Source organism: Ctenopharyngodon idella, chromosome 6 (assembly GCF_019924925.1).
Source record: "Ctenopharyngodon idella isolate HZGC_01 chromosome 6, HZGC01, whole genome shotgun sequence".
Taxonomy (NCBI): domain Eukaryota; kingdom Metazoa; phylum Chordata; class Actinopteri; order Cypriniformes; family Xenocyprididae; genus Ctenopharyngodon; species Ctenopharyngodon idella.
Window position 1 is genome coordinate 20,677,968 of NC_067225.1, and position 18,916 is coordinate 20,696,883.

The following is an 18,916-nucleotide window of genomic DNA, read 5'->3' on the forward strand; positions in this document are numbered from 1 at the left end:
GTTTGCTTTAGACAATGGCCACTGTGTTGGTGTAATTGAGAGTGGTACACAGAAACAGGATCTTGCCTTTGTGCTATGTCAACAGCTTTGGAAAAAAAATCATGTATAGGAGGAAGGATGAGAAGGTATGATGTGCATGTTTACTTGTTTCAATTTTCATTCTTAACCATATAAGTCATTAATTTCTTTTTACCCTGATCAGTCACAGCAGAGGAAATATTCTAAATCCGTTAGGCAGAAATAGAGCGAAGTAAATATAATTTTGAAGGTTTAATTACTTTAATCTGTAATAATCAGTATAATAACATAAAAAAAATACATTAACAATCATTAGTTTGCTAGCAATAAGATCTTCTATCTTTTTATTTGTGCATATTAAGTCATAAGAAAAAAAATAATAATAATAAAAATAATGCCTACAAATAATATTAGATGCAGCCAACTATTGTAAAGCAACCAGAGTATTACACAATTTTATGTTTTTGGTTACATTACAGTATATATATATAAAGTAAACATTTAGGTCCATTCTTTAAATTTGATTGGCTGAGCGTCCATCAGCCCTTGGACTTTCCACTGTTTGAGCCTGTCCCAGTACCCACAATTGCAGTCTTTGGATTTGGCCACTTGCCTACTTACATGACATTTCATGTATTTAACCCAAGTGTTCAAGTGGGCGTGAAGACCACAAGTGTGTATTGAACATTTAATTACACAGTGGGACAATCTTACAAGACAGTGTTGCAAAAAATGCAAGTAAAGTTTTTACAGATCTTTATTTAGGGTGAATTCAGGTTGATTGGGACACTTTTGCCCAACTTTTTGAGATGACTGGGAAAAATGTCCCAATAAACCTGAATTCATCCACATTTTGCTTTTCTATACCCTGTTGAAAAAAAAAACAGCATATGCTAGTTAGGTATGTTTTGAAGCATGGCATCTGGTTTAAACTGGTTTATGCTGGTCCTTAGTTGGTCATGAGCTGGTTTAAGATAGTCAAGTGCTGGTCCTAAGCTGGTCCTAAGCAACTAGCTCCAGCTCAGGACCAGCTTAAACCAGCTCAAACTAGCTGCCATGCTTCAAAACATACCTAACCAGCATACGCTGTTTTTTTTGTTTGTTTTTTTTTTCAACAGGGTAGGCCTACTTTATACTTTAAAAATGTCTGTTTAGTAGTCACTATGTAACACAGCAGAATTTAGTGTTTCTAATCAAGTGATAAAAAGCATTTGCAAATTTGCAAACATTTTACAAAATACACATACTTATCTCGGCACCAATAAAATGTGCAACACTTTATGTTTTACTACCAAATTACATGCAATATAATTGGGTGTTAGGCGATGATCTAGAAAACACTTGGTGCAAAATAATGTAAATTTTGTAATTTTTATTTACATTATACCACTGCCATAATATGTGAGGAATTGTAAAAATATATAGAAGACTGGATCAAGTTGTCACAACACCTACAGCATGTACTATAAAGTTTAACATCAGTTAAGGGAGACAAAAACGGAGTATAACAGAGTATAATGAGCAGATAAAGTGATTGATTAAAATAATGAACCAAATTCAAGAAGTATTTACTGTCAAGACAAAACATGAACAAAACAAAAGCACTTGTTGGATTTTTCTAAAAATAGTCTAATGTGTTACCATTTTCATGTATATTGTGATATTTATATGTTAGTTCAAGGTGGTTCAAAGAATACCATGTTAAAAAAGCAAAACAACAACAACATGGTACTGATGATTATCATATATAGAAAATGGCATTTACAGTGCCTGTGGTACATGTCCAAAAAAACAAAAACAACAACAACAAAAAAAACATGTAATGGTTTTTGCCATGGTAATATTTGGTACTAAGCGCTGTTTTGTGTACCGTTTTGATTAATTTATTTAGAAAAATAGACTTTCTGTAAGTTATATGGTTACTAGGTGACTCTCTTTTTAAACCATTCATTCAACCAATTCATTTATTTCATTACTCAACAGTTGATTTTGCTGTGGCTTTGTTTAAAACTATGTTCGTTGGTGGAGCAAACAGATGAAAGTTGTGTATTCTCAGCTACTTTAATTCTTGTAATTCATTTTGTTAACAAATCATCTGCTGTTGAACATACAGTATATAATATGTGTAATTTTCCAAACAGTACAAAGCAGAACCAAGGAAAGTAAAATTAAATGCATTCCATAAATTTCAATCAGCATATAGTTATTTATCACCATTGGGAAGTGAATACAGATGCACAGTCATTATCAACATCATCATCTGTTCCATGAGAAATTTTATGCAGCACAGGAAAAAAAAACAAGTTGACAACAAAATGATTTATAAAAGCACACCTACACATATGCGTACCACAGGTACAATGTCTTCTACAATTGCTATATACATTTGTATAATTATTTCAAGCAAAGGAGTATTGCAAGTATTTGGTAGTTTGTTTTTTCCAGTTTATTCACCCAGCTTGAGTAAACAAACTTCTCTGCAACTCCACAAGAACGTATCATTTATGGACAATTACCTTGTGTTACCATGACACCATTTGCACTTCATGCATAAGACATCACTGATATCCTTTCAAGCATGCATCTAATAATTAAACACACAAGATAGTAATTACATTTTACCTAGTGAATGGCTTCATACACATTAATTGACATTCAGCCTTGCTGGTCTTATTGAATGCATGTTTTACAGCACTATAGATGTTTTTGTCGTCCTTGCTTTTTACACTGCTTTGTGAAAGCACACGACTGTTATTGTCCTCTAGGTTTTCTATCAGAAATGTGTGTGTGTGTGAATGTCAGGTGTGCATGTGTCTGTATTACAGGAATCAAATTAGTGAACTGTAATAGGAGGTAGTGGCCCTTCTAATGTCACTTTGTTGGGATCAACCTAATAAGTGAAAGGCCAGTGGCTCAATTATACCCTACTGTCAAATGAAGCTCTGTCAACGACAAAGTGAACACATGCTGCACAGCCTCTTGGGCACAGGTGGTGGGGGAAAAAAAAAAAAATAGGATGTGAAGGCTATAAATATGAACCTGAAGTTGAACAATATGCAATTAGAGCTAACATATAATTTGCACAGGTTTTTATGGCTACAGCCTACATTCTTGTTTGTTTTTTTCTTTAAAAAAGTATATTTCAAAATATATACTGCTAATACGGATTCTAAAATATATTTATAAAAATATATTTTTAATAAGGTTTAGTTACTTAATATATATATATATGTGTGTGTGTGTGTGTGTGTGTGTATATATATGTATATAAAATATTTTATTTATTATGTTTTTGAAAGAAGTCTCTTATGCAATGCATTTTTTTTTTTTTTTTAATCAAAAATACAGTAAAAACAGTAATATTGTGAAGCATATCCTGTGATGGCAAAGGTGAATTTTCAACATTATTTTTCCATCTTCAGTGTCAAATGATCCTCCAGAAATCATTCTAATATTCTGATTTGGTGCTTGGGTAACATTTCTTATTTTCAATGTTGAAAAAGTTTTTGCTGCTTAAAGGGTTAGTTCACCCAAAAATGAAAATTCTGTCATTAATTACTCACCCTCATGTTGTTCTACACCCGTAAGACCTTCATTCATCTTGGGAACACAAATTAAGATACTTTTCATAAAATCCAATGGCTCAGTGAGGCCTGCATTGCCAGCAGGAAAATGAACACTTTCAATGCCCAGAAAGCTACTATAGACATATTTAAAACAGTTCATGTGACTACAGTGGTTCAACCTTAATGTTAGGAAGCGACAAGAATACTTTTTGTGCACCAAAAAAAACCCCAAAATAACGACTTTATGACAATATCTAGTGATGGCCGATTTCAAAACATTGCTTCATGAAGCTTTACGAATCTTTTGTTTCGAATGAGGGATTCGAAGCACCAAAGTCACGTGATTTCAGTAAACAAAGCTTTGTTACATGATAAGTGTTTCGAAATTTCAATGGTTCACCACTGGGGGGCGTGACTTTGGCAGTTTGATACATGCACCGAACCACTGAATCGAAACAAAAGATTTGTAAAGCTTTGAAGCTTCATGAAGCAGTGTTTTGAAATCGCCCATCACTAGATATTGTCATAAAGTCATAATTTTTTTTTTTTTTTTTTTGGTGCACAAAAAGTATTGTCGTCGCTTCATAACATTAAGGTTGAACCACTGTAGTCACATGAACTGTTTTAAATACGTCTTTAGTAGCTTTGGAACAACGTAATTAATGACAGAATTTTCATTTTTGGGTGAACTAACCCTTTAAAATTTTTGTGGAAATGGCAGGTGGGTGGGGGGTGGGGGGTGGATAGGCCCTTTTTAGGGGGCCTTTCTCTTAGCCCCCCCATCTGTCATCTCAGTCCCCCTAAAACTATAATCATAATCATCTGAATGATCAGGCTAGTGCTGCTTCCTCATGAAAGTTTATCACTTTCTCATGTTTTTAAGTCTTGTCATTTAAAACATTTCAAAAGATTTTAAGCCATTTAAGCACAAGACACTGCAAAAGAGAACTCGCACACTGTGATAGATTGTTTCTGTGCACACCTGAAGTGCACACACAGAAAGCCACCTCTCAGACAGCACACAAGTTACCAAATTAAGTTATCTTTTGTGTCTTTCTAATCTTACCACAAATGTTTGAATAGTATCATTGTTTCCACAAAAATGTTAAGCAGCAAAAACTTTTCAACATTGATAATAATAAGAAATGTTTCTTGAGCAGCAAATAAGCATATTATTATGATTTCTGAAGGATCATGTGACACTGAAGACTGGAGTAATGATGCTGAAAATTCAGCTTTGCTATCACAGGAATAAATTACTTTTTTAAATTTATTAAAATAGAAAACAATTATATTAAGTTTGTAATGGGATACCAGACTCAGAGACAGAGTTTAGTGAACCAGACAGGTATTTTATTGCGCAGATGGATAATGAGAATATACAGATAAGTAATGCAGATATAGAGAATATTTTCTCTTTTACCAGGTTTCTTGAGGAAGCACAGGAGTGAATAGACTGATTGCTGAGCACACACTACCCAGGATCTGGGGAGAGGTAAGTGGAGCAAGTGGTGAGGGTTCAAAGGAGACGCTGAAGAACACGAAGGAAACACTAAGATTGAAGGAGAGTCATAGAGGTAATCGTCACTGAAGAACAGGTAAAGTCTTTCAGGATTTGAGTCATCGTCCACATGGGAGACCAGACAAAGAGGAAGTGAGAAGTGTGTGCTCTACAGTGCTCTTGATGAGGGTGCTGACTAGGTGCAGGTGCAGACGATGGTTGAGGATGTGCAGGTGATGAGCAGGAGGAATGCTGGGAATTGTAGATTTGAGTGTGAGCAAAGAATATACACTAACAAGAAGCGACACTCAATAGAATGTTCCACTGCAACACCGACGCCCAGCAGCCGCCCTGCGCTTCCGCCATTTTGTGGTGAAAGCGAGTCGGCAGTCCACTAGTTTCTATGGCAATATCAGCTGCTTTGTTGAAAAAAACGTACATTAAAGCTGAAATCCAACCTGAATGATGACAACACAGAATAAAATACTATCACTAGTGATTATCAAATCCTTTTAACAGTTTATTTTACAGACTTTGTGTTTTAGTCTTCCACTTTTTTCACAAAACCTTTGCTCTCTAGAAACCCAGTCAGTTTGGGTTAAAATTCTTTGAAGTTCAAGTATTAGCATTATAAACACTAAATTAATACCAACATATACAATTTAAAAAAAATTGGGAATGTTGGACAATAATATGAATATAACAGCTTGATTTTGCAGTGTTGTCTAATGTCCGTTAAAGCAAAAGTGTCCAAAAGTGGGCGATATGCGATAAAGGACACAGCTGTCACAGACACGCCAGGCTCTACCCTCACAGACACAGCACACGTCATCACCAGAGTTTTAATCACGCACACCTGACCGGACCAACACCGCTGAACACCAGTATGAGCACCCCGGATCCATTCCAAGAGCTCGTGGACGCTTTGCGCCGAGCACTCACCGGCCACTCCACCCGCATCTTTACCAGCGAGCACTTCCGCATCCACCACCGTTTCTTCCTCACCACCTGCCGTCGCCAGTCCAAACCGGCGCCCTTCTCTGGTTCAGCGACGGATTCCTCCTGCAGTGTTCGCTGGTCCTGGAGATGCAACCGCACCTGTATCCTGACGACAACACTAAGGCAGCATTTATAATCTCTCAACTAGATGGCAAGGCGCTTCGCTGGGCTGAACCGCTCTGGTCCCAGAAGAATCCCATTACCCAGTCTCTCTCCAGTTTCATCGCTCACTTCAAAGAAGTCTTTGGAAAATCCGCTTGGGATTCATCTATCGGTGAGCAGTTATACCAGTTGAAACAAGGTTCAATGACTATTAACGACTATGCTCTCCAATTCAGAACCCTTGCTGCAGCTAGCGGATGGAACGAGCAGGCCCTTATCACCACATATCGTCAAGGGCTAGATCCACGCGTGCTGTTGCATCTCGCTGCATACGAGGATACCATCGGGCTTAAACGCTTCATTCAACTCTCCATTAGATTCGCCACTCGTATGCAGTCGTGTCTCGAAGAGCACCAGGGCCAGCCATTATTCCCATCCTCACTCCGCCGACCAGAATCCGTTAGCTCCCAGAACCAGCCAGCGAACCCATGCAAATAGAAAATACTCGTCTGTCTACGGCTGAGCGGCAGATACGGCTGACCCAGAATTTATGCTTGTATTGTGGTTTATCTGGGCATTACATCTCTGAATGCCCCACTCGCCCAGCTCGTCCCATGGTAAGTGTGATTATTCCCTCTATTAATAAGATAAAACCACTTACCAACCTTACTGCTGCCGGTTTGTCTCTTCCAGTCAGTGTCCTCCTTGATTCTGTGTCAGCCGGCAATTTAATCTCCGGCGCCCTCTGCCGCCAGCTTAAGCTCCAGACAACAGCCACGCCGTCGACTTACCAGATCCACTCGGTAACTGGAAGGCCCCTCAGCCAAAGACAAGTGCGCTTCAGCGCAGGCCCGATCCAACTTCAGGTCGGCATCCTCCATGTTGAACAACTCCATCTGCTGGTTCTGGAGGAATCCACCGCTGACGTGATCTTAGGGCGCCCGTGGTTGGAGCAGCACAACCCAGTCATTTCATGGAAGACTGGGGAAATCCTGAAGTGGGGTGACAACTGTTTCCTGGATTGTTTTCCTGAGTTTCCCGTTCCAAGCTCTCCTTGTTCCGAAGAATTACCAGTCTGTGCTACGTCCATAGAAAGCCCCCTAGAGAACCGTTCAGTGGACTTTCCCCAGTGTTACTCCCACTTCAGTGATGTCTTCTGCCCCAAGAAAGCCTCCACGCTGACTCCACACCGGCCATGGGACTGTGCTATTGATCTGCTTCCTGGTGAGCCAGTGCCCCAAGGAAAGATCTATTCCCTGTCCATCCCATAGAACAAGGCCATGGAGGAATACATACAAGAGGCTCTGTCACATGGTTACATCCGCCCGTCTACTTCCCCTGCTGCTTCCAGCTTTTTCTTCGTGGCGAAGAAGGATGGAGGCTTGCGGCCCTGCATTGATTACAGAGCATTAAATAAAATCACTGTGAAGTTCCGTTACCCACTTCCTCTCGTCCCATCTGCCCTAGAACATCTCCGAGGTGCCACTGTGTTCACCAAGTTGGACCTCCGCAGCGCGTATAACCTCATCCGGATACGTGAGGGGGACGAGTGGAAGACAGCATTTGTGACCCCTACTGGCCACTACGAGTACTTTGTCATGCCGTATGGACTTGTCAACGCCCCCTCCGTATTCCAGGATTTCATCCATGAGGTGCTCCGGGAGTTCCTACACAAGTCAGTCCTGGTCTACATCGACGACATTCTGATTTACTCCCGGAGCATGGCCGACCATCTCCACCACGTTGCGGAGGTCCTGCAACGCCTGAGGGAGTTCCACCTGTTCCTCAAAGTGGAGAAATGTACCTTCCACCAGCCCTCAGTGCAGTTCCTTGGGTACTACATCGATCGCAGTGGCATCCGGATGGACGAGAGGAAGGTATCAGCTCTCAAGGACTGACCCATTCCCACAACCATAAAAGAACTTCAAAGATTCCTTGGGTTCGGTAACTTCTATCGACGTTTCATTCAAGGATACAGTATCATTTCACTCCACTCACCAACCTCCTGCGCAGTAAGCCCAAGTCTCTGTCCTGGACCCCAGCCGCCACCCAAGCCTTCGAGACACTAAAGGAAGCCTTCACCACCGCTCCCCTCCTGGTGCATCCGGACCCAGAAAAACCTTTCGTCATGGAGGTCGACGCCTCGACCACCGGAGTGGGAGCGGTACTGTCACCAGGTCACAGCAGCAGGGGAATCCAAGTAGACTACACCCATGCGCCTTCTTCTCCTGCAAACTCAACCCGGCAGAGATCAATTATGACATCGGGAATAGGGAGCTTCTTGCCATCAAGCTAGCCCTCGAGGAGTGGAGGCATTGGCTCGAAGGAGCCAAACATCCGTTTGTCGTGCTAACTGACCACAAGAACCTGGAATATCTTCGAGATGCAAAATAACTAAACCCGCGCCAAGCACGATGGGCTCTGTTTTTCACCCGTTTCAATTTCTCCATCTCTTATCGCCCAGGATCCAAAAATGTAAAAGCCGACGCCCTCTCTCGTATCCATGGTCCTGATGAGAGCCCTGAAACCCCGGAACCCATTCTGTCGGAGAAACTCTTTGTTAACCCCATCGTCTGGTCTGAAGAAACACTTACCGAGTCCAATGCCTCCACCAACGCTCCGTCGGGTTGCCCCCCAGGTTTGCTCTACGTCACCCGGACACAGCGCACTCCCCTCATTCACGCATCTCACACATCACTGGGCACTGGCCACCCTGGGGTCAATGAAACCCTCTCGTTGCTTAAACAACGCTTCTGGTGGCCGAACATGGCATCGGACGTCAGGAGGTACGTGCAGGGATGTAAGGAATGCGCCATCTCTAAGAGTCCACGGCATCTTCCCTCCAGAAAACTCCAACCTCTGCCCATTCCCAATCGTCCTTGGTCACACCTAGGGGTCGATTTCATCACTGATCTTCCTGCCTCTGACAATTGTACCTGCATATTGGTGGTTGTTGACAGATTTTCTAAGTCATGTCGTCTGATTCCTTAAAGGGGACTGCCCACAGCCATGGAGACTGCTGAACTTATGTTTAACCATATCTTCAGATATTATGGAATTCCTGAGGACATCGTGTCAGATAGAGGACCACAGTTTATCTCCAGGGTCTGGAAGGCCTTCTTCGCACTCCTAGGTGTGAGCGTCAGCCTCTCCTCAGGATACCACCCACAGATGATCGGGCAGATGGAGCGGAAGATCCAAGAGGCTGGACGCTTCCTTCGTACCTTCTGTCACGGCCACCAGGACTCTTGGAACCAGTTCCTGGGTTGGGCCGAGTACGCCCAAAACTCCCTGTGGCAGCCTACCACCGGACTCACCCCGTTCCAGTGCGTACTCGGTTACTAACCCCCACTGTTCCCCTGGTCAGGGGAACCCTCGGATGTGCCAGCGGTCGACTACTGGTTCCGAGAGAGCGAGAGGGTCTGGGACTCCGCGCACCATCAGCTCCAACGGGCCCTACACAGGCGCAGGATGACAGCCAACCTTCGACACTCCAATGCTCCAAACTACCAGCCAGGACAGAAGGTTTGGCTGTCGACAAGAGATATCAGGATGCGCCTGCCCTGTAGGAAACTGAGTTCCAGGTTCATTGGCCCCTTCACCATCCTTCGGCAGATCAACCCCGTCACCTACCAGCTCCAGCTCCCACCGGAGTATAAAATTCACCCCACATTCCACGTCTCATTATTAAAACCTCACCATCCTTCCGTTTCTGTTTCCACAGAGCCTGGCGCAGCCGAGGAACCCCCCCTTCCTCTCATCGTGGACGATGGTGCTGCCTACCTGGTTCGTGACATCTTGGACTCCCGGCGCCGTGGTGGTCTTCTGGAGTACCTCGTGGACTGGGAGGGCTACGGTCCCTGAGGAACGCTCATGGGTCCCGAGGAATGATATACTCGACCCCAGCCTGCTTGAAACTGTCCATGCCACTCATCCAGAGAGACCAGCACCCCGTGGCAGAGGCCGACCACCACGACGTCGGGGTCCACGGCCCTCAGGAGCACAGACACGCCAGGCTCTACCCTCACACAGACACAGCGCACGCCATCACCAGAGTTTTAATTACGCACACCTGCAGCCCATCAGCACCCTCATCAACAGCAGCACAAAAGACTCACGCTCTCACTCAGACACTGTCCGGTCTTGTTTGCACATGGTCTTACCTGTTTGCTCACCTCAAGGACTCCACCGAAGATACTTACCTGTCTCCTGTGTGTTCCCTCGTCTCCTCCTTGTCTCCTCATCCTGCGTGAGTTCATCTGTGTCTGCTCCAGTTCCAAGTCTGTCATCCGTCTTCCATTCCTGCAACACAAAGACAAGTATCAGTTCTTCATCCATATCTGCCATTGTATTTACCTGCCATTACTTACCTGCACTCTGTCACTCATCTGGTTGTTCAATAAACACTATTACCTGCATTCGCTGTCCCCTTCTGTATTATAACAACAGCAATGCATCATGTATTATAAGATCATTATATTTGTAGTGTGATCCATTAAAACGTACAATATATAGGCATATATTTCAATTCAGACCTAGATACTATTACTATTACTCCTGAAATATATTGTTCGCTGCAAACATGATGATCTTAAATTTATTAATTATTAATTTACTATTAATAAATGTGTAAAGTTGCATAAAATGGAAATACTCAAAGTAGGCTAACTACGTTACCTCAGATGGATGAATGGTTGGATTCCACAACTGGTAAAATAAAACATATATAAGACAATACAACATTTACTGTAGGAGCCATACAATTTACTGGTGACTTAATTTAAAAAACTGTTCTATTGCGCTTCTGATTTGGCAGTGAAATTCGCCGATTTTGGGTGCGTAAGATATGTGAAGGATTCTATGGTCCAGTTGGTATTTTCACCCCATAAAGGCGGCCACGCTACCGGAGCGCCATCTAGTGGCTGTTACCCAAGTATCAAAGTATCAAAGTGTCGCCTCTTGGGTTCTATACTCTTTGGTGTGAGTGAGGGAGAGCAGCAGTGAGGAAGAACCGGTGTAGCCTACTTGTGACAAATATTTCACAGTATTACTGTTTTTACTATTTTTTATTTTTATTTCTTTTATTAAATAAATGCAGCCTTGGTGATTTTATAGATATTATTGATATTTTAAGATAAGAAATGTATTGTCTTTGACTTTTGAAGTATATCTTTTAATATATTTTGACATGTTTAAATGTTTAATTAAACAAAAAATATTTTCAATTTGAAAAATATTTTTTTATTAAATTGTGGCATTTACAGTATTGCTATCATGACAACTCTCAGAACGTTTAGCATGGTAATGGATGACAATGTTAATGTATTTGGTCTTGGCGGAATAGATCTGCTGTGCTGCTGATGCTGCTGTTATTTCTGCTGCTGTAGAGCAGTATGGAGACTTGCCACTGCCAGTATATACACAGACATGCTGCTGTGAGCATGTAAGACATACTGCTGCTGCACAAATAGCATGCATGATATTACCCGCATCAGATCCAGCTGGATCTGGGGAAGGTGAAGGGTTTCTGGAAGCATGCTGCAAACTTCTGCAGCAAACACTGACCAAGTATTTGAATGTTGAGAACCAAACAGTCAACTGCGGAATGTAGAGAACGATGTGATTGCTAGTGGGATGAGTTAAGAATCTATCTGCCTGTGACATCTATAGTTTCATGACAGAACTTTGTGAATAATTAGCGTGTATATATATATATATATATATATATATATATATATATATATATAAAATGACATTGATTAAATGATTGATTCTTTTGCCATGACATTCCCATATCAGTTCTTCCTCCAGTGAAAGCCTGCATAACGTAATGCCTTTTATTGTACATCACAATTTCTCTGAGCACAGCAAAGGTCACTGATTTTGCTGATCATAAGCTGAGATACCTAACGGACATCAAACACATCCTCCATTAATGTGCATGAAGAATAACTCCACAGATGAAGGAAGATGAAAGTCAAGAGACTAATAAAAGGATCTCATGCGTCAGTTTGTTGCACACATCCCAATAAATGCTGACATCTTCTAACAGAAAAGTGCTGATTTTATGGTAATAGCACTCAGTGAATGTTTGAACTGTTAACAAAGTGAGAGATTTGAGAAGGTTTTTATAGGTGGCACATTCCACATATTTTCCGGTTTTGAAAATGAGTATAAATTGACAATGATGAGAACAGATCAAGGACGTCAATGGAAGAGATGTTTCTTTTGCGCTAGTATGTAGCCTGTTCATGAAGCCTCCACAGCACTGGATATTTTGGATGCTTCCCTTATTTACCATCTCTATTCAGGTTCACCATAACTAATAATCAAACCTGCATACATTTCTTTGTTCTGCTGTACACAAAGGAAGATATTTGGAAGAATGTTTGATTCCAAGCATCTCGCCCCCCAGTGACTGCCATAGTAGGAAAGGGGTGGGGGGGTGGGGGGTCTGCTTGGTTACAAACATTCTTCCAAATATCTTCCTTTGTGTACAGCAGAGCAAATAAATTTATACAGGTTTGGAACAACTTGAGGGGGAGTAAATGATGACAGAATTTTCATTTTTGGGTGAACTTTCCCTTTAAACTCGAAATACGATGCAGCAGTTGTATCCAGTGAAATCTGTTTGCTTCTCTTTAAGTAAAGATTTGTTCCAAAGCCTGGGCCAAGCCCCACATCGACGCAGTTATTGAGGTAACTGCCTATCTGCAATTTAAAACTTAATTTAAACTTAATTTAATAATCAACTCTGAGATGTTTGTCATCTTGTATGGGAAACAACATCTTCACTGTGTCCTGGTCCAACAAATCTCATGCAAAACATATTCTGGGTCCCTCATATAATTTGTGATATGCTGCAGGCCCATTGTACATCATTACAGTCATATTAAATTTATTGTTAGTGTTAAACTCTCTGTCCTTTTGGACATGCCTTTAACATTAGTTGACTTTTTACACATACACATTTTTTTGTGTTAACATTCCCTTTCTTTAATGTAATTTAACTTTCAGTATTATTTTTTCTCAGTTAAATCAATCAAATTTGCAGCCCAACAGGATATTGGTAAGTAGCTATCTGATCAATGCAATGAAGAACATAGACAGTGACCATTCACAGAAGTTATTGCGGGTTGGGTAACCAAGACTGGAAGGATGTTAACTTCAGTATTAACTAATTATTATTCAAATCACCATGTAAATATATATCCTTTTTTTTTTTTCAAAATACAGTGTATAAGTTCAGATGTTTAACTTATCTATTATCTTTTTTTTTTTCCTTTGAAGGGAAACTGAATGGGAATTTAGGGTACAACGAAGTTAAGGTTGATTGATTTTTCAATCAATCAATCAATCAATCAATCAATCAATCAATCAATCAATCGATTGATTGAAAAATCAATCAACCTTAACCTCCAACCAACCAACCAACCAATCAACTAACCAACCAGCTAACCAACCAGTCAGTCAGTCAGTCAGTCAGTCATTCTGTCTGTCAATTGAAATTTAGAAATGTCCTTTTCCTAAAAATGGGATATTTTCCTATATTTCCCCATTTTTTGGAATGTCAGTACCTTTGGATTTTATGGAATCTTCAGATGAATGAGAATATTTTTTTCTTCATGACTTTCACATTTGGCTCCTAAACTCTGGAAAAGCCTTCCTGATAATGTTCGGGGCTGGATTAAATCTGGATTAAAGACACATCTCTTTAGCCAAGCATTCACATAATGCATCTCATAACCTTGCACTCTAGTTATATCAGATCAAATGTGCTTGACTATCTATTTTTTTAAAATGTTATGATCAGCAAGTATGCTAATTATTTTCCATTTGTTTTCTATTTCTCAGGATTCTAACTAGAGATTACACCAGCTCCAGTTTGGATCCAGCCTCTTACGAAGACTTCAGATGACGAAACACCTGTGAAGAGATGACGCCAACCCCATGTGAGGACTTCAGATGACGCCAACTCCGAATCAACATGCACCACTGCCAAATTTTCTATATATTGTAATTGTAATCATTATGATCACAACTTGTAATAATTGTTTTAATGAGCTCATTTTTTTCTGCATAAATGATTACATGATGTTAGCTAACTACATGATTTGAATTATTTTAGAATTCTACATTTCTGACATATGGACATTACTTGGACACAGTCACCTCTGAATAACAGATTACTCTAAATGGTAGAAACGTGCATTTTTTGTAAAGCTGCTTTTCACAATATGTATTGTGAAAAGCGCTATACAAATAAATGTGAATTGAATTTAATTGAATTGACTGAGATGTGTTTGTTGTTTTGCTATATATAGAGTAGAGAACAAGTGACTTTTCTGTGAAAAAGTCTGAAAATTGCATCTGGCCATTAGTCACAGAACTGAGTATTTATCACACAGCACAATGAGTGTTTACCACATACTATTGGTCAGTATGTTTAAATCAGGTTTCCTTTGAGGACAGCTGTGGTAGGAATGAATGTTTGTCTACTTATCTGTCCTTAAAACTAAATCTATCTCTTACTTATTCTCTCAGCATGGCAAGGCAGCTGGAAGCAATGGGGGTCTGCTGTCCAGCTAAGAAATGTTTTCCCTAGCTGGATAAAAACATCAAATACATATGCAAATTGTTATTTCCCTCAGGGACAGCCAAAGAAACACAGATGCTCAATTGTGACTGAGTTCAGTTTCGATAGTCCCATCAGTTCATTAAATATGCATAATGATCAGTCAAACAAGACAATCACAGTTTCACAATGAAATTTAAAAAGGCTAAATGAGGGCAATGAACAGACCTGGGAACTAAAAAAGAAATATAATTTGGGTATGGGGAAAAACAATAGGGACTATCAATAAGAATAAAACAAGCATGCATAATTTATCACAATGTGAGCTCACATAATTAACTGACCAATTACTGAGATGAGGTGAAAGACTAATCTTTCATCTTTCTTGTTCCACCTCAAATTACAAAAAATAAATAAATAAAAAAACTCCCACCAGAGCTTTTGTTATAAATTTGTGCTCTCATTGGTTTACTCCTCATATCGTTCATGAATTTTGAATCTGATCCAGACCCTGCAGTGCATCAACTTTGCACTGTAAGCCTGAATAACTTGGCAAAACTCAAAAAAATTGAGGTAATCAGTTACATCAAAATGTTTAAGTTAAGAAATTCAAGGTTTAAGTAAGCAGAACTGGCAGATTATTATTTTGTACTCATACATTTTAATTGCTCTTAACAATTTAACTTAAAATTATCATGTAATCTCAACTTAAATATTTTTAGTAGCAGAAACTTGGCTAGCTTTAACTAGCTAATTCAGTAAATGCTAACTTGCTCATTGGTAACACAATGCTTTGATAGCATTAGCATAGCATAGCAATTGCTGAATGAGTACGACAATATAGAAGCAAAACAAACAGCAAAACATTAATCACTAAATCTCCCACTTAACATTAAACTTGCACAAAAAAAAAAAAAAAAAAAATCATATAACACTTAATTTTAGCATTTACTCTCCCTTTCGAGTGTCATGGCAAAGCATGCTGGGAAAAAGAAATCCTAGCCCAGTTTCCATTAAATTTAAGTTTGTCTTAATTAAAAGAAACAAGTTCATAAAACTTAAAACAAAGAAACAATTCAGATTACTTAAAATGTGTCAGTTTTGTGAACTCAAAAGAAAAAGAAAGTTCTAAATACTCATAAGTTAATTTTATTGAAATAATTTGTTTCATTTAAGTTTACCCTACTCAAACCAATTAATTATTTTAAGCAATAGGGTTTACAAGATACACAAAAAAGCCTTTGATCTTTTGAACTGGAAGTATCAGTATACAGTCAAATTGTAAAAATGTAAATATTTACAGAAAATTTTTTACATTTTACAGTTTTTTTACTGTAAAATTTCACAAAATGTAAGGCTATTACAGTTTCCGTATATAGTATGGAAACTTACTGTAAATCAATTAACAGGTTTTTACTGTCACATTTTTACAGTCTTTTACAGTTAAAATTACAATCATGTTTTACAGTGTAAAGATTTTTTATCTTCCACTGCTTAAAGGAAATACCACAATAAATTTTTATGGCTTTGCAGTAGCAACAATAAATATGATATTTTATTTAATGATACGATTACGATTAAGCATGTTTATATATATATATATATATATATATATATATATATATGATAGTTTCATTATGGTGATTATCTCTAAGGTGGACTCCCAGCTTAATACGTTAATTTAAGTCATCTCATGGCAACAAATAGAAAAGTTCTTTTTACCCAAAATATCATACTTTTACATATTCTTAAGTTATTGAAAAATTGTTTAATTGAAAAACTGATTTAATTACCTTGAACAAAATAATTAACAAGACCTGTCTCAAAATATATTCGTAGTATTATCGATTCTCATTTGATAGATAAATCTATTGCATTTAAGAAAAAAAAAAACACATTAAAGATTAGAATATAAAGAATTAGCACAGAATCAATTTTGTGCTGTTGCACGCGATATCCTCACGGATCGGCCAAATTTCCACGTGTATATTGAAAAGGGCTGCGATGAGTTTTTATGCAATCTAGTGGTTTAGAGGAGAATGAATTCAAATGTGCATATTACAGGTGCTGGTCATATAATTAGAATATCATCAAAAAGTTGATTTATTTAACTAATTCCATTCAAAAAGTGAAACTTGTATATTATATTCATTCATTACACACAGACTGATATATTTCAAATGTTTATTTCTTTTAATTTTGATGATTATAACTGTCAACTAAGGAAAATCCCAAATTCAGTATCTCAGAAAATTAGAATATTACTTAAGACCAATACAAAGAAAGGATTTTTAGAAATCTTGGCCAACTGAAAAGTATGAACATGAAAAGTATGAGCATGTACAGCACTCAATACTTAGTTGGGGCTCCTTTTGCCTGAATTACTGCAGAAATGCGGTGTGGCATGGAGTCGATCAGTCTGTGGCACTGCTCAGGTGTTATAAGAGCCCAGGTTGCTCTGATAGTGGCCTTCAGCTCTTCTGCATTGTTGGGTCTGGCATATCACATCTTCCTCTTCACAATACCCCATAGATTTTCTATGGGGTTAAGGTCAGGCGAGTTTGCTGGCCAATTAAGAACAGGGATACCATGGTCCTTAAACCAGGTACTGGTAGCTTTGGCACTGTGTGCAGGTGCCAAGTCCTGTTGGAAAATGAAATCTGCATCTCCATAAAGTTGGTCAGCAGCAGGAAACATGAAGTGCTCTAAAACTTCCTGGTATACGGCTGCGTTGACCTTGGACCTCAGAAAACACAGTGGACCAACACCAGCAGATGACATGGCACCCCAAACCATCACTGACTGTGGAAACTTTACACTGGACCTCAAGCAACGTGGATTGTGTGCCTCTCCTCTCTTCCTCCAGACTCTGGGACCCTGATTTCCAAAGGAAATGCAAAATTTACTTTCATCAGAGAACATAACTTTGGACCACTCAGCAGCAGTCCAGTCCTTCTTGTCTTTAGCCCAGGCGAGACGCTTCTGACGCTGTCTGTTGTTCAAGAGTGGCTTGACACAAGGAATACGACAGCTGAAACCCATGTCTTGCATACGTCTGTGTGTAGTGGTTCTTGAAGCACTGACTCCAGCTGCAGTCCACTCTTTGTGAATCTCCCCCACATTTTTGAATGGGTTTTGTTTCACAATCCTCTCCAGGGTGCGGTTATCCCTATTGCTTGTACACTTTTTTCTACCACATCTTTTCCTTCCCTTCGCCTCTCTATTAATGTGCTTGGACACAGAGCTCTGTCAACAGCCAGCCTCTTTTGCAATGACCTTTTGTGTCTTGCCCTTCTTGTGCAAGGTGTCAATGGTCGTCTTTTGGACAACTGTCAAGTCAGCAGTCTTCCCCATGATTGTGTAGCCTACAGAACTAGACTGAGAGACCATTTAAAGGCCTTTGCAGGTGTTTTGAGTTAATTAGCTGATTAGAGTGTGGCACCAGGTGTCTTCAATATTGAACCTTTTCACAATATTCTAATTTTCTGAAATACTGAATTTGGGATTTTCCTTAGTTGTCAGTTATAATCATCAAAATTAAAAGAAATGAACATTTGAAATATATCAGTCTGTGTGTAATGAATGAATATAATATACAAGTTTCACTTTTTGAATGGAATTAGTGAAATAAATCAACTTTTTGATGATATTCTAATTATATGACCAGCACCTGTACATATTTGTTCCAATCAACCATTCAGATTTGAAGGACAAGTTTATGTCAAGTTTAGGTTTACAAGCAAGGTTAAGTGCTTCTACATCAGTGTTATTCACCTATCATTTCCTTCTGATTTTAGGGATATATTATGGGAAGGGTTAGGTTTAGGGCAGTGGATATGGTTAGGATTAAATTTTCGATGGGATGTTGTTCCAGAATGAACAAAATATGTTGACCCAGGAACGCGTCTAACTCAGCAAAATCAGTAATAAATGACCTGTAGAAAATCAATAAATTGCATAAATGTCTAGAGCAGAGGTTCTCAAACCTGTTCTGGAGTATCAACAGCCCTGCACATTTTGTGTCCCCTCTAATCTATCACACCTGATTCAACTCATGAACTCATTAGTAGAGACTGCAAAACCTGAAACGGGAGTGTCAGATATAGGGAGACATACAAAATGTGCAGGGCTGGTGGTACTCCAGGACAGGTTTGA

The 18,916-nt window shown here is 39.5% G+C and overlaps 1 long non-coding RNA gene across 1 annotated transcript; it reads left to right on the forward strand.

Annotated features, from left to right (window-relative positions):
- Positions 1 to 14,469, forward strand: LOC127515019 (uncharacterized). The gene is made up of 2 exons (XR_007930752.1): positions 1 to 125; positions 14,041 to 14,469. It is a non-coding gene; the product is annotated as an uncharacterized LOC127515019 (long non-coding RNA).
- Positions 14,470 to 18,916: the final 4,447 nt, after the last annotated feature.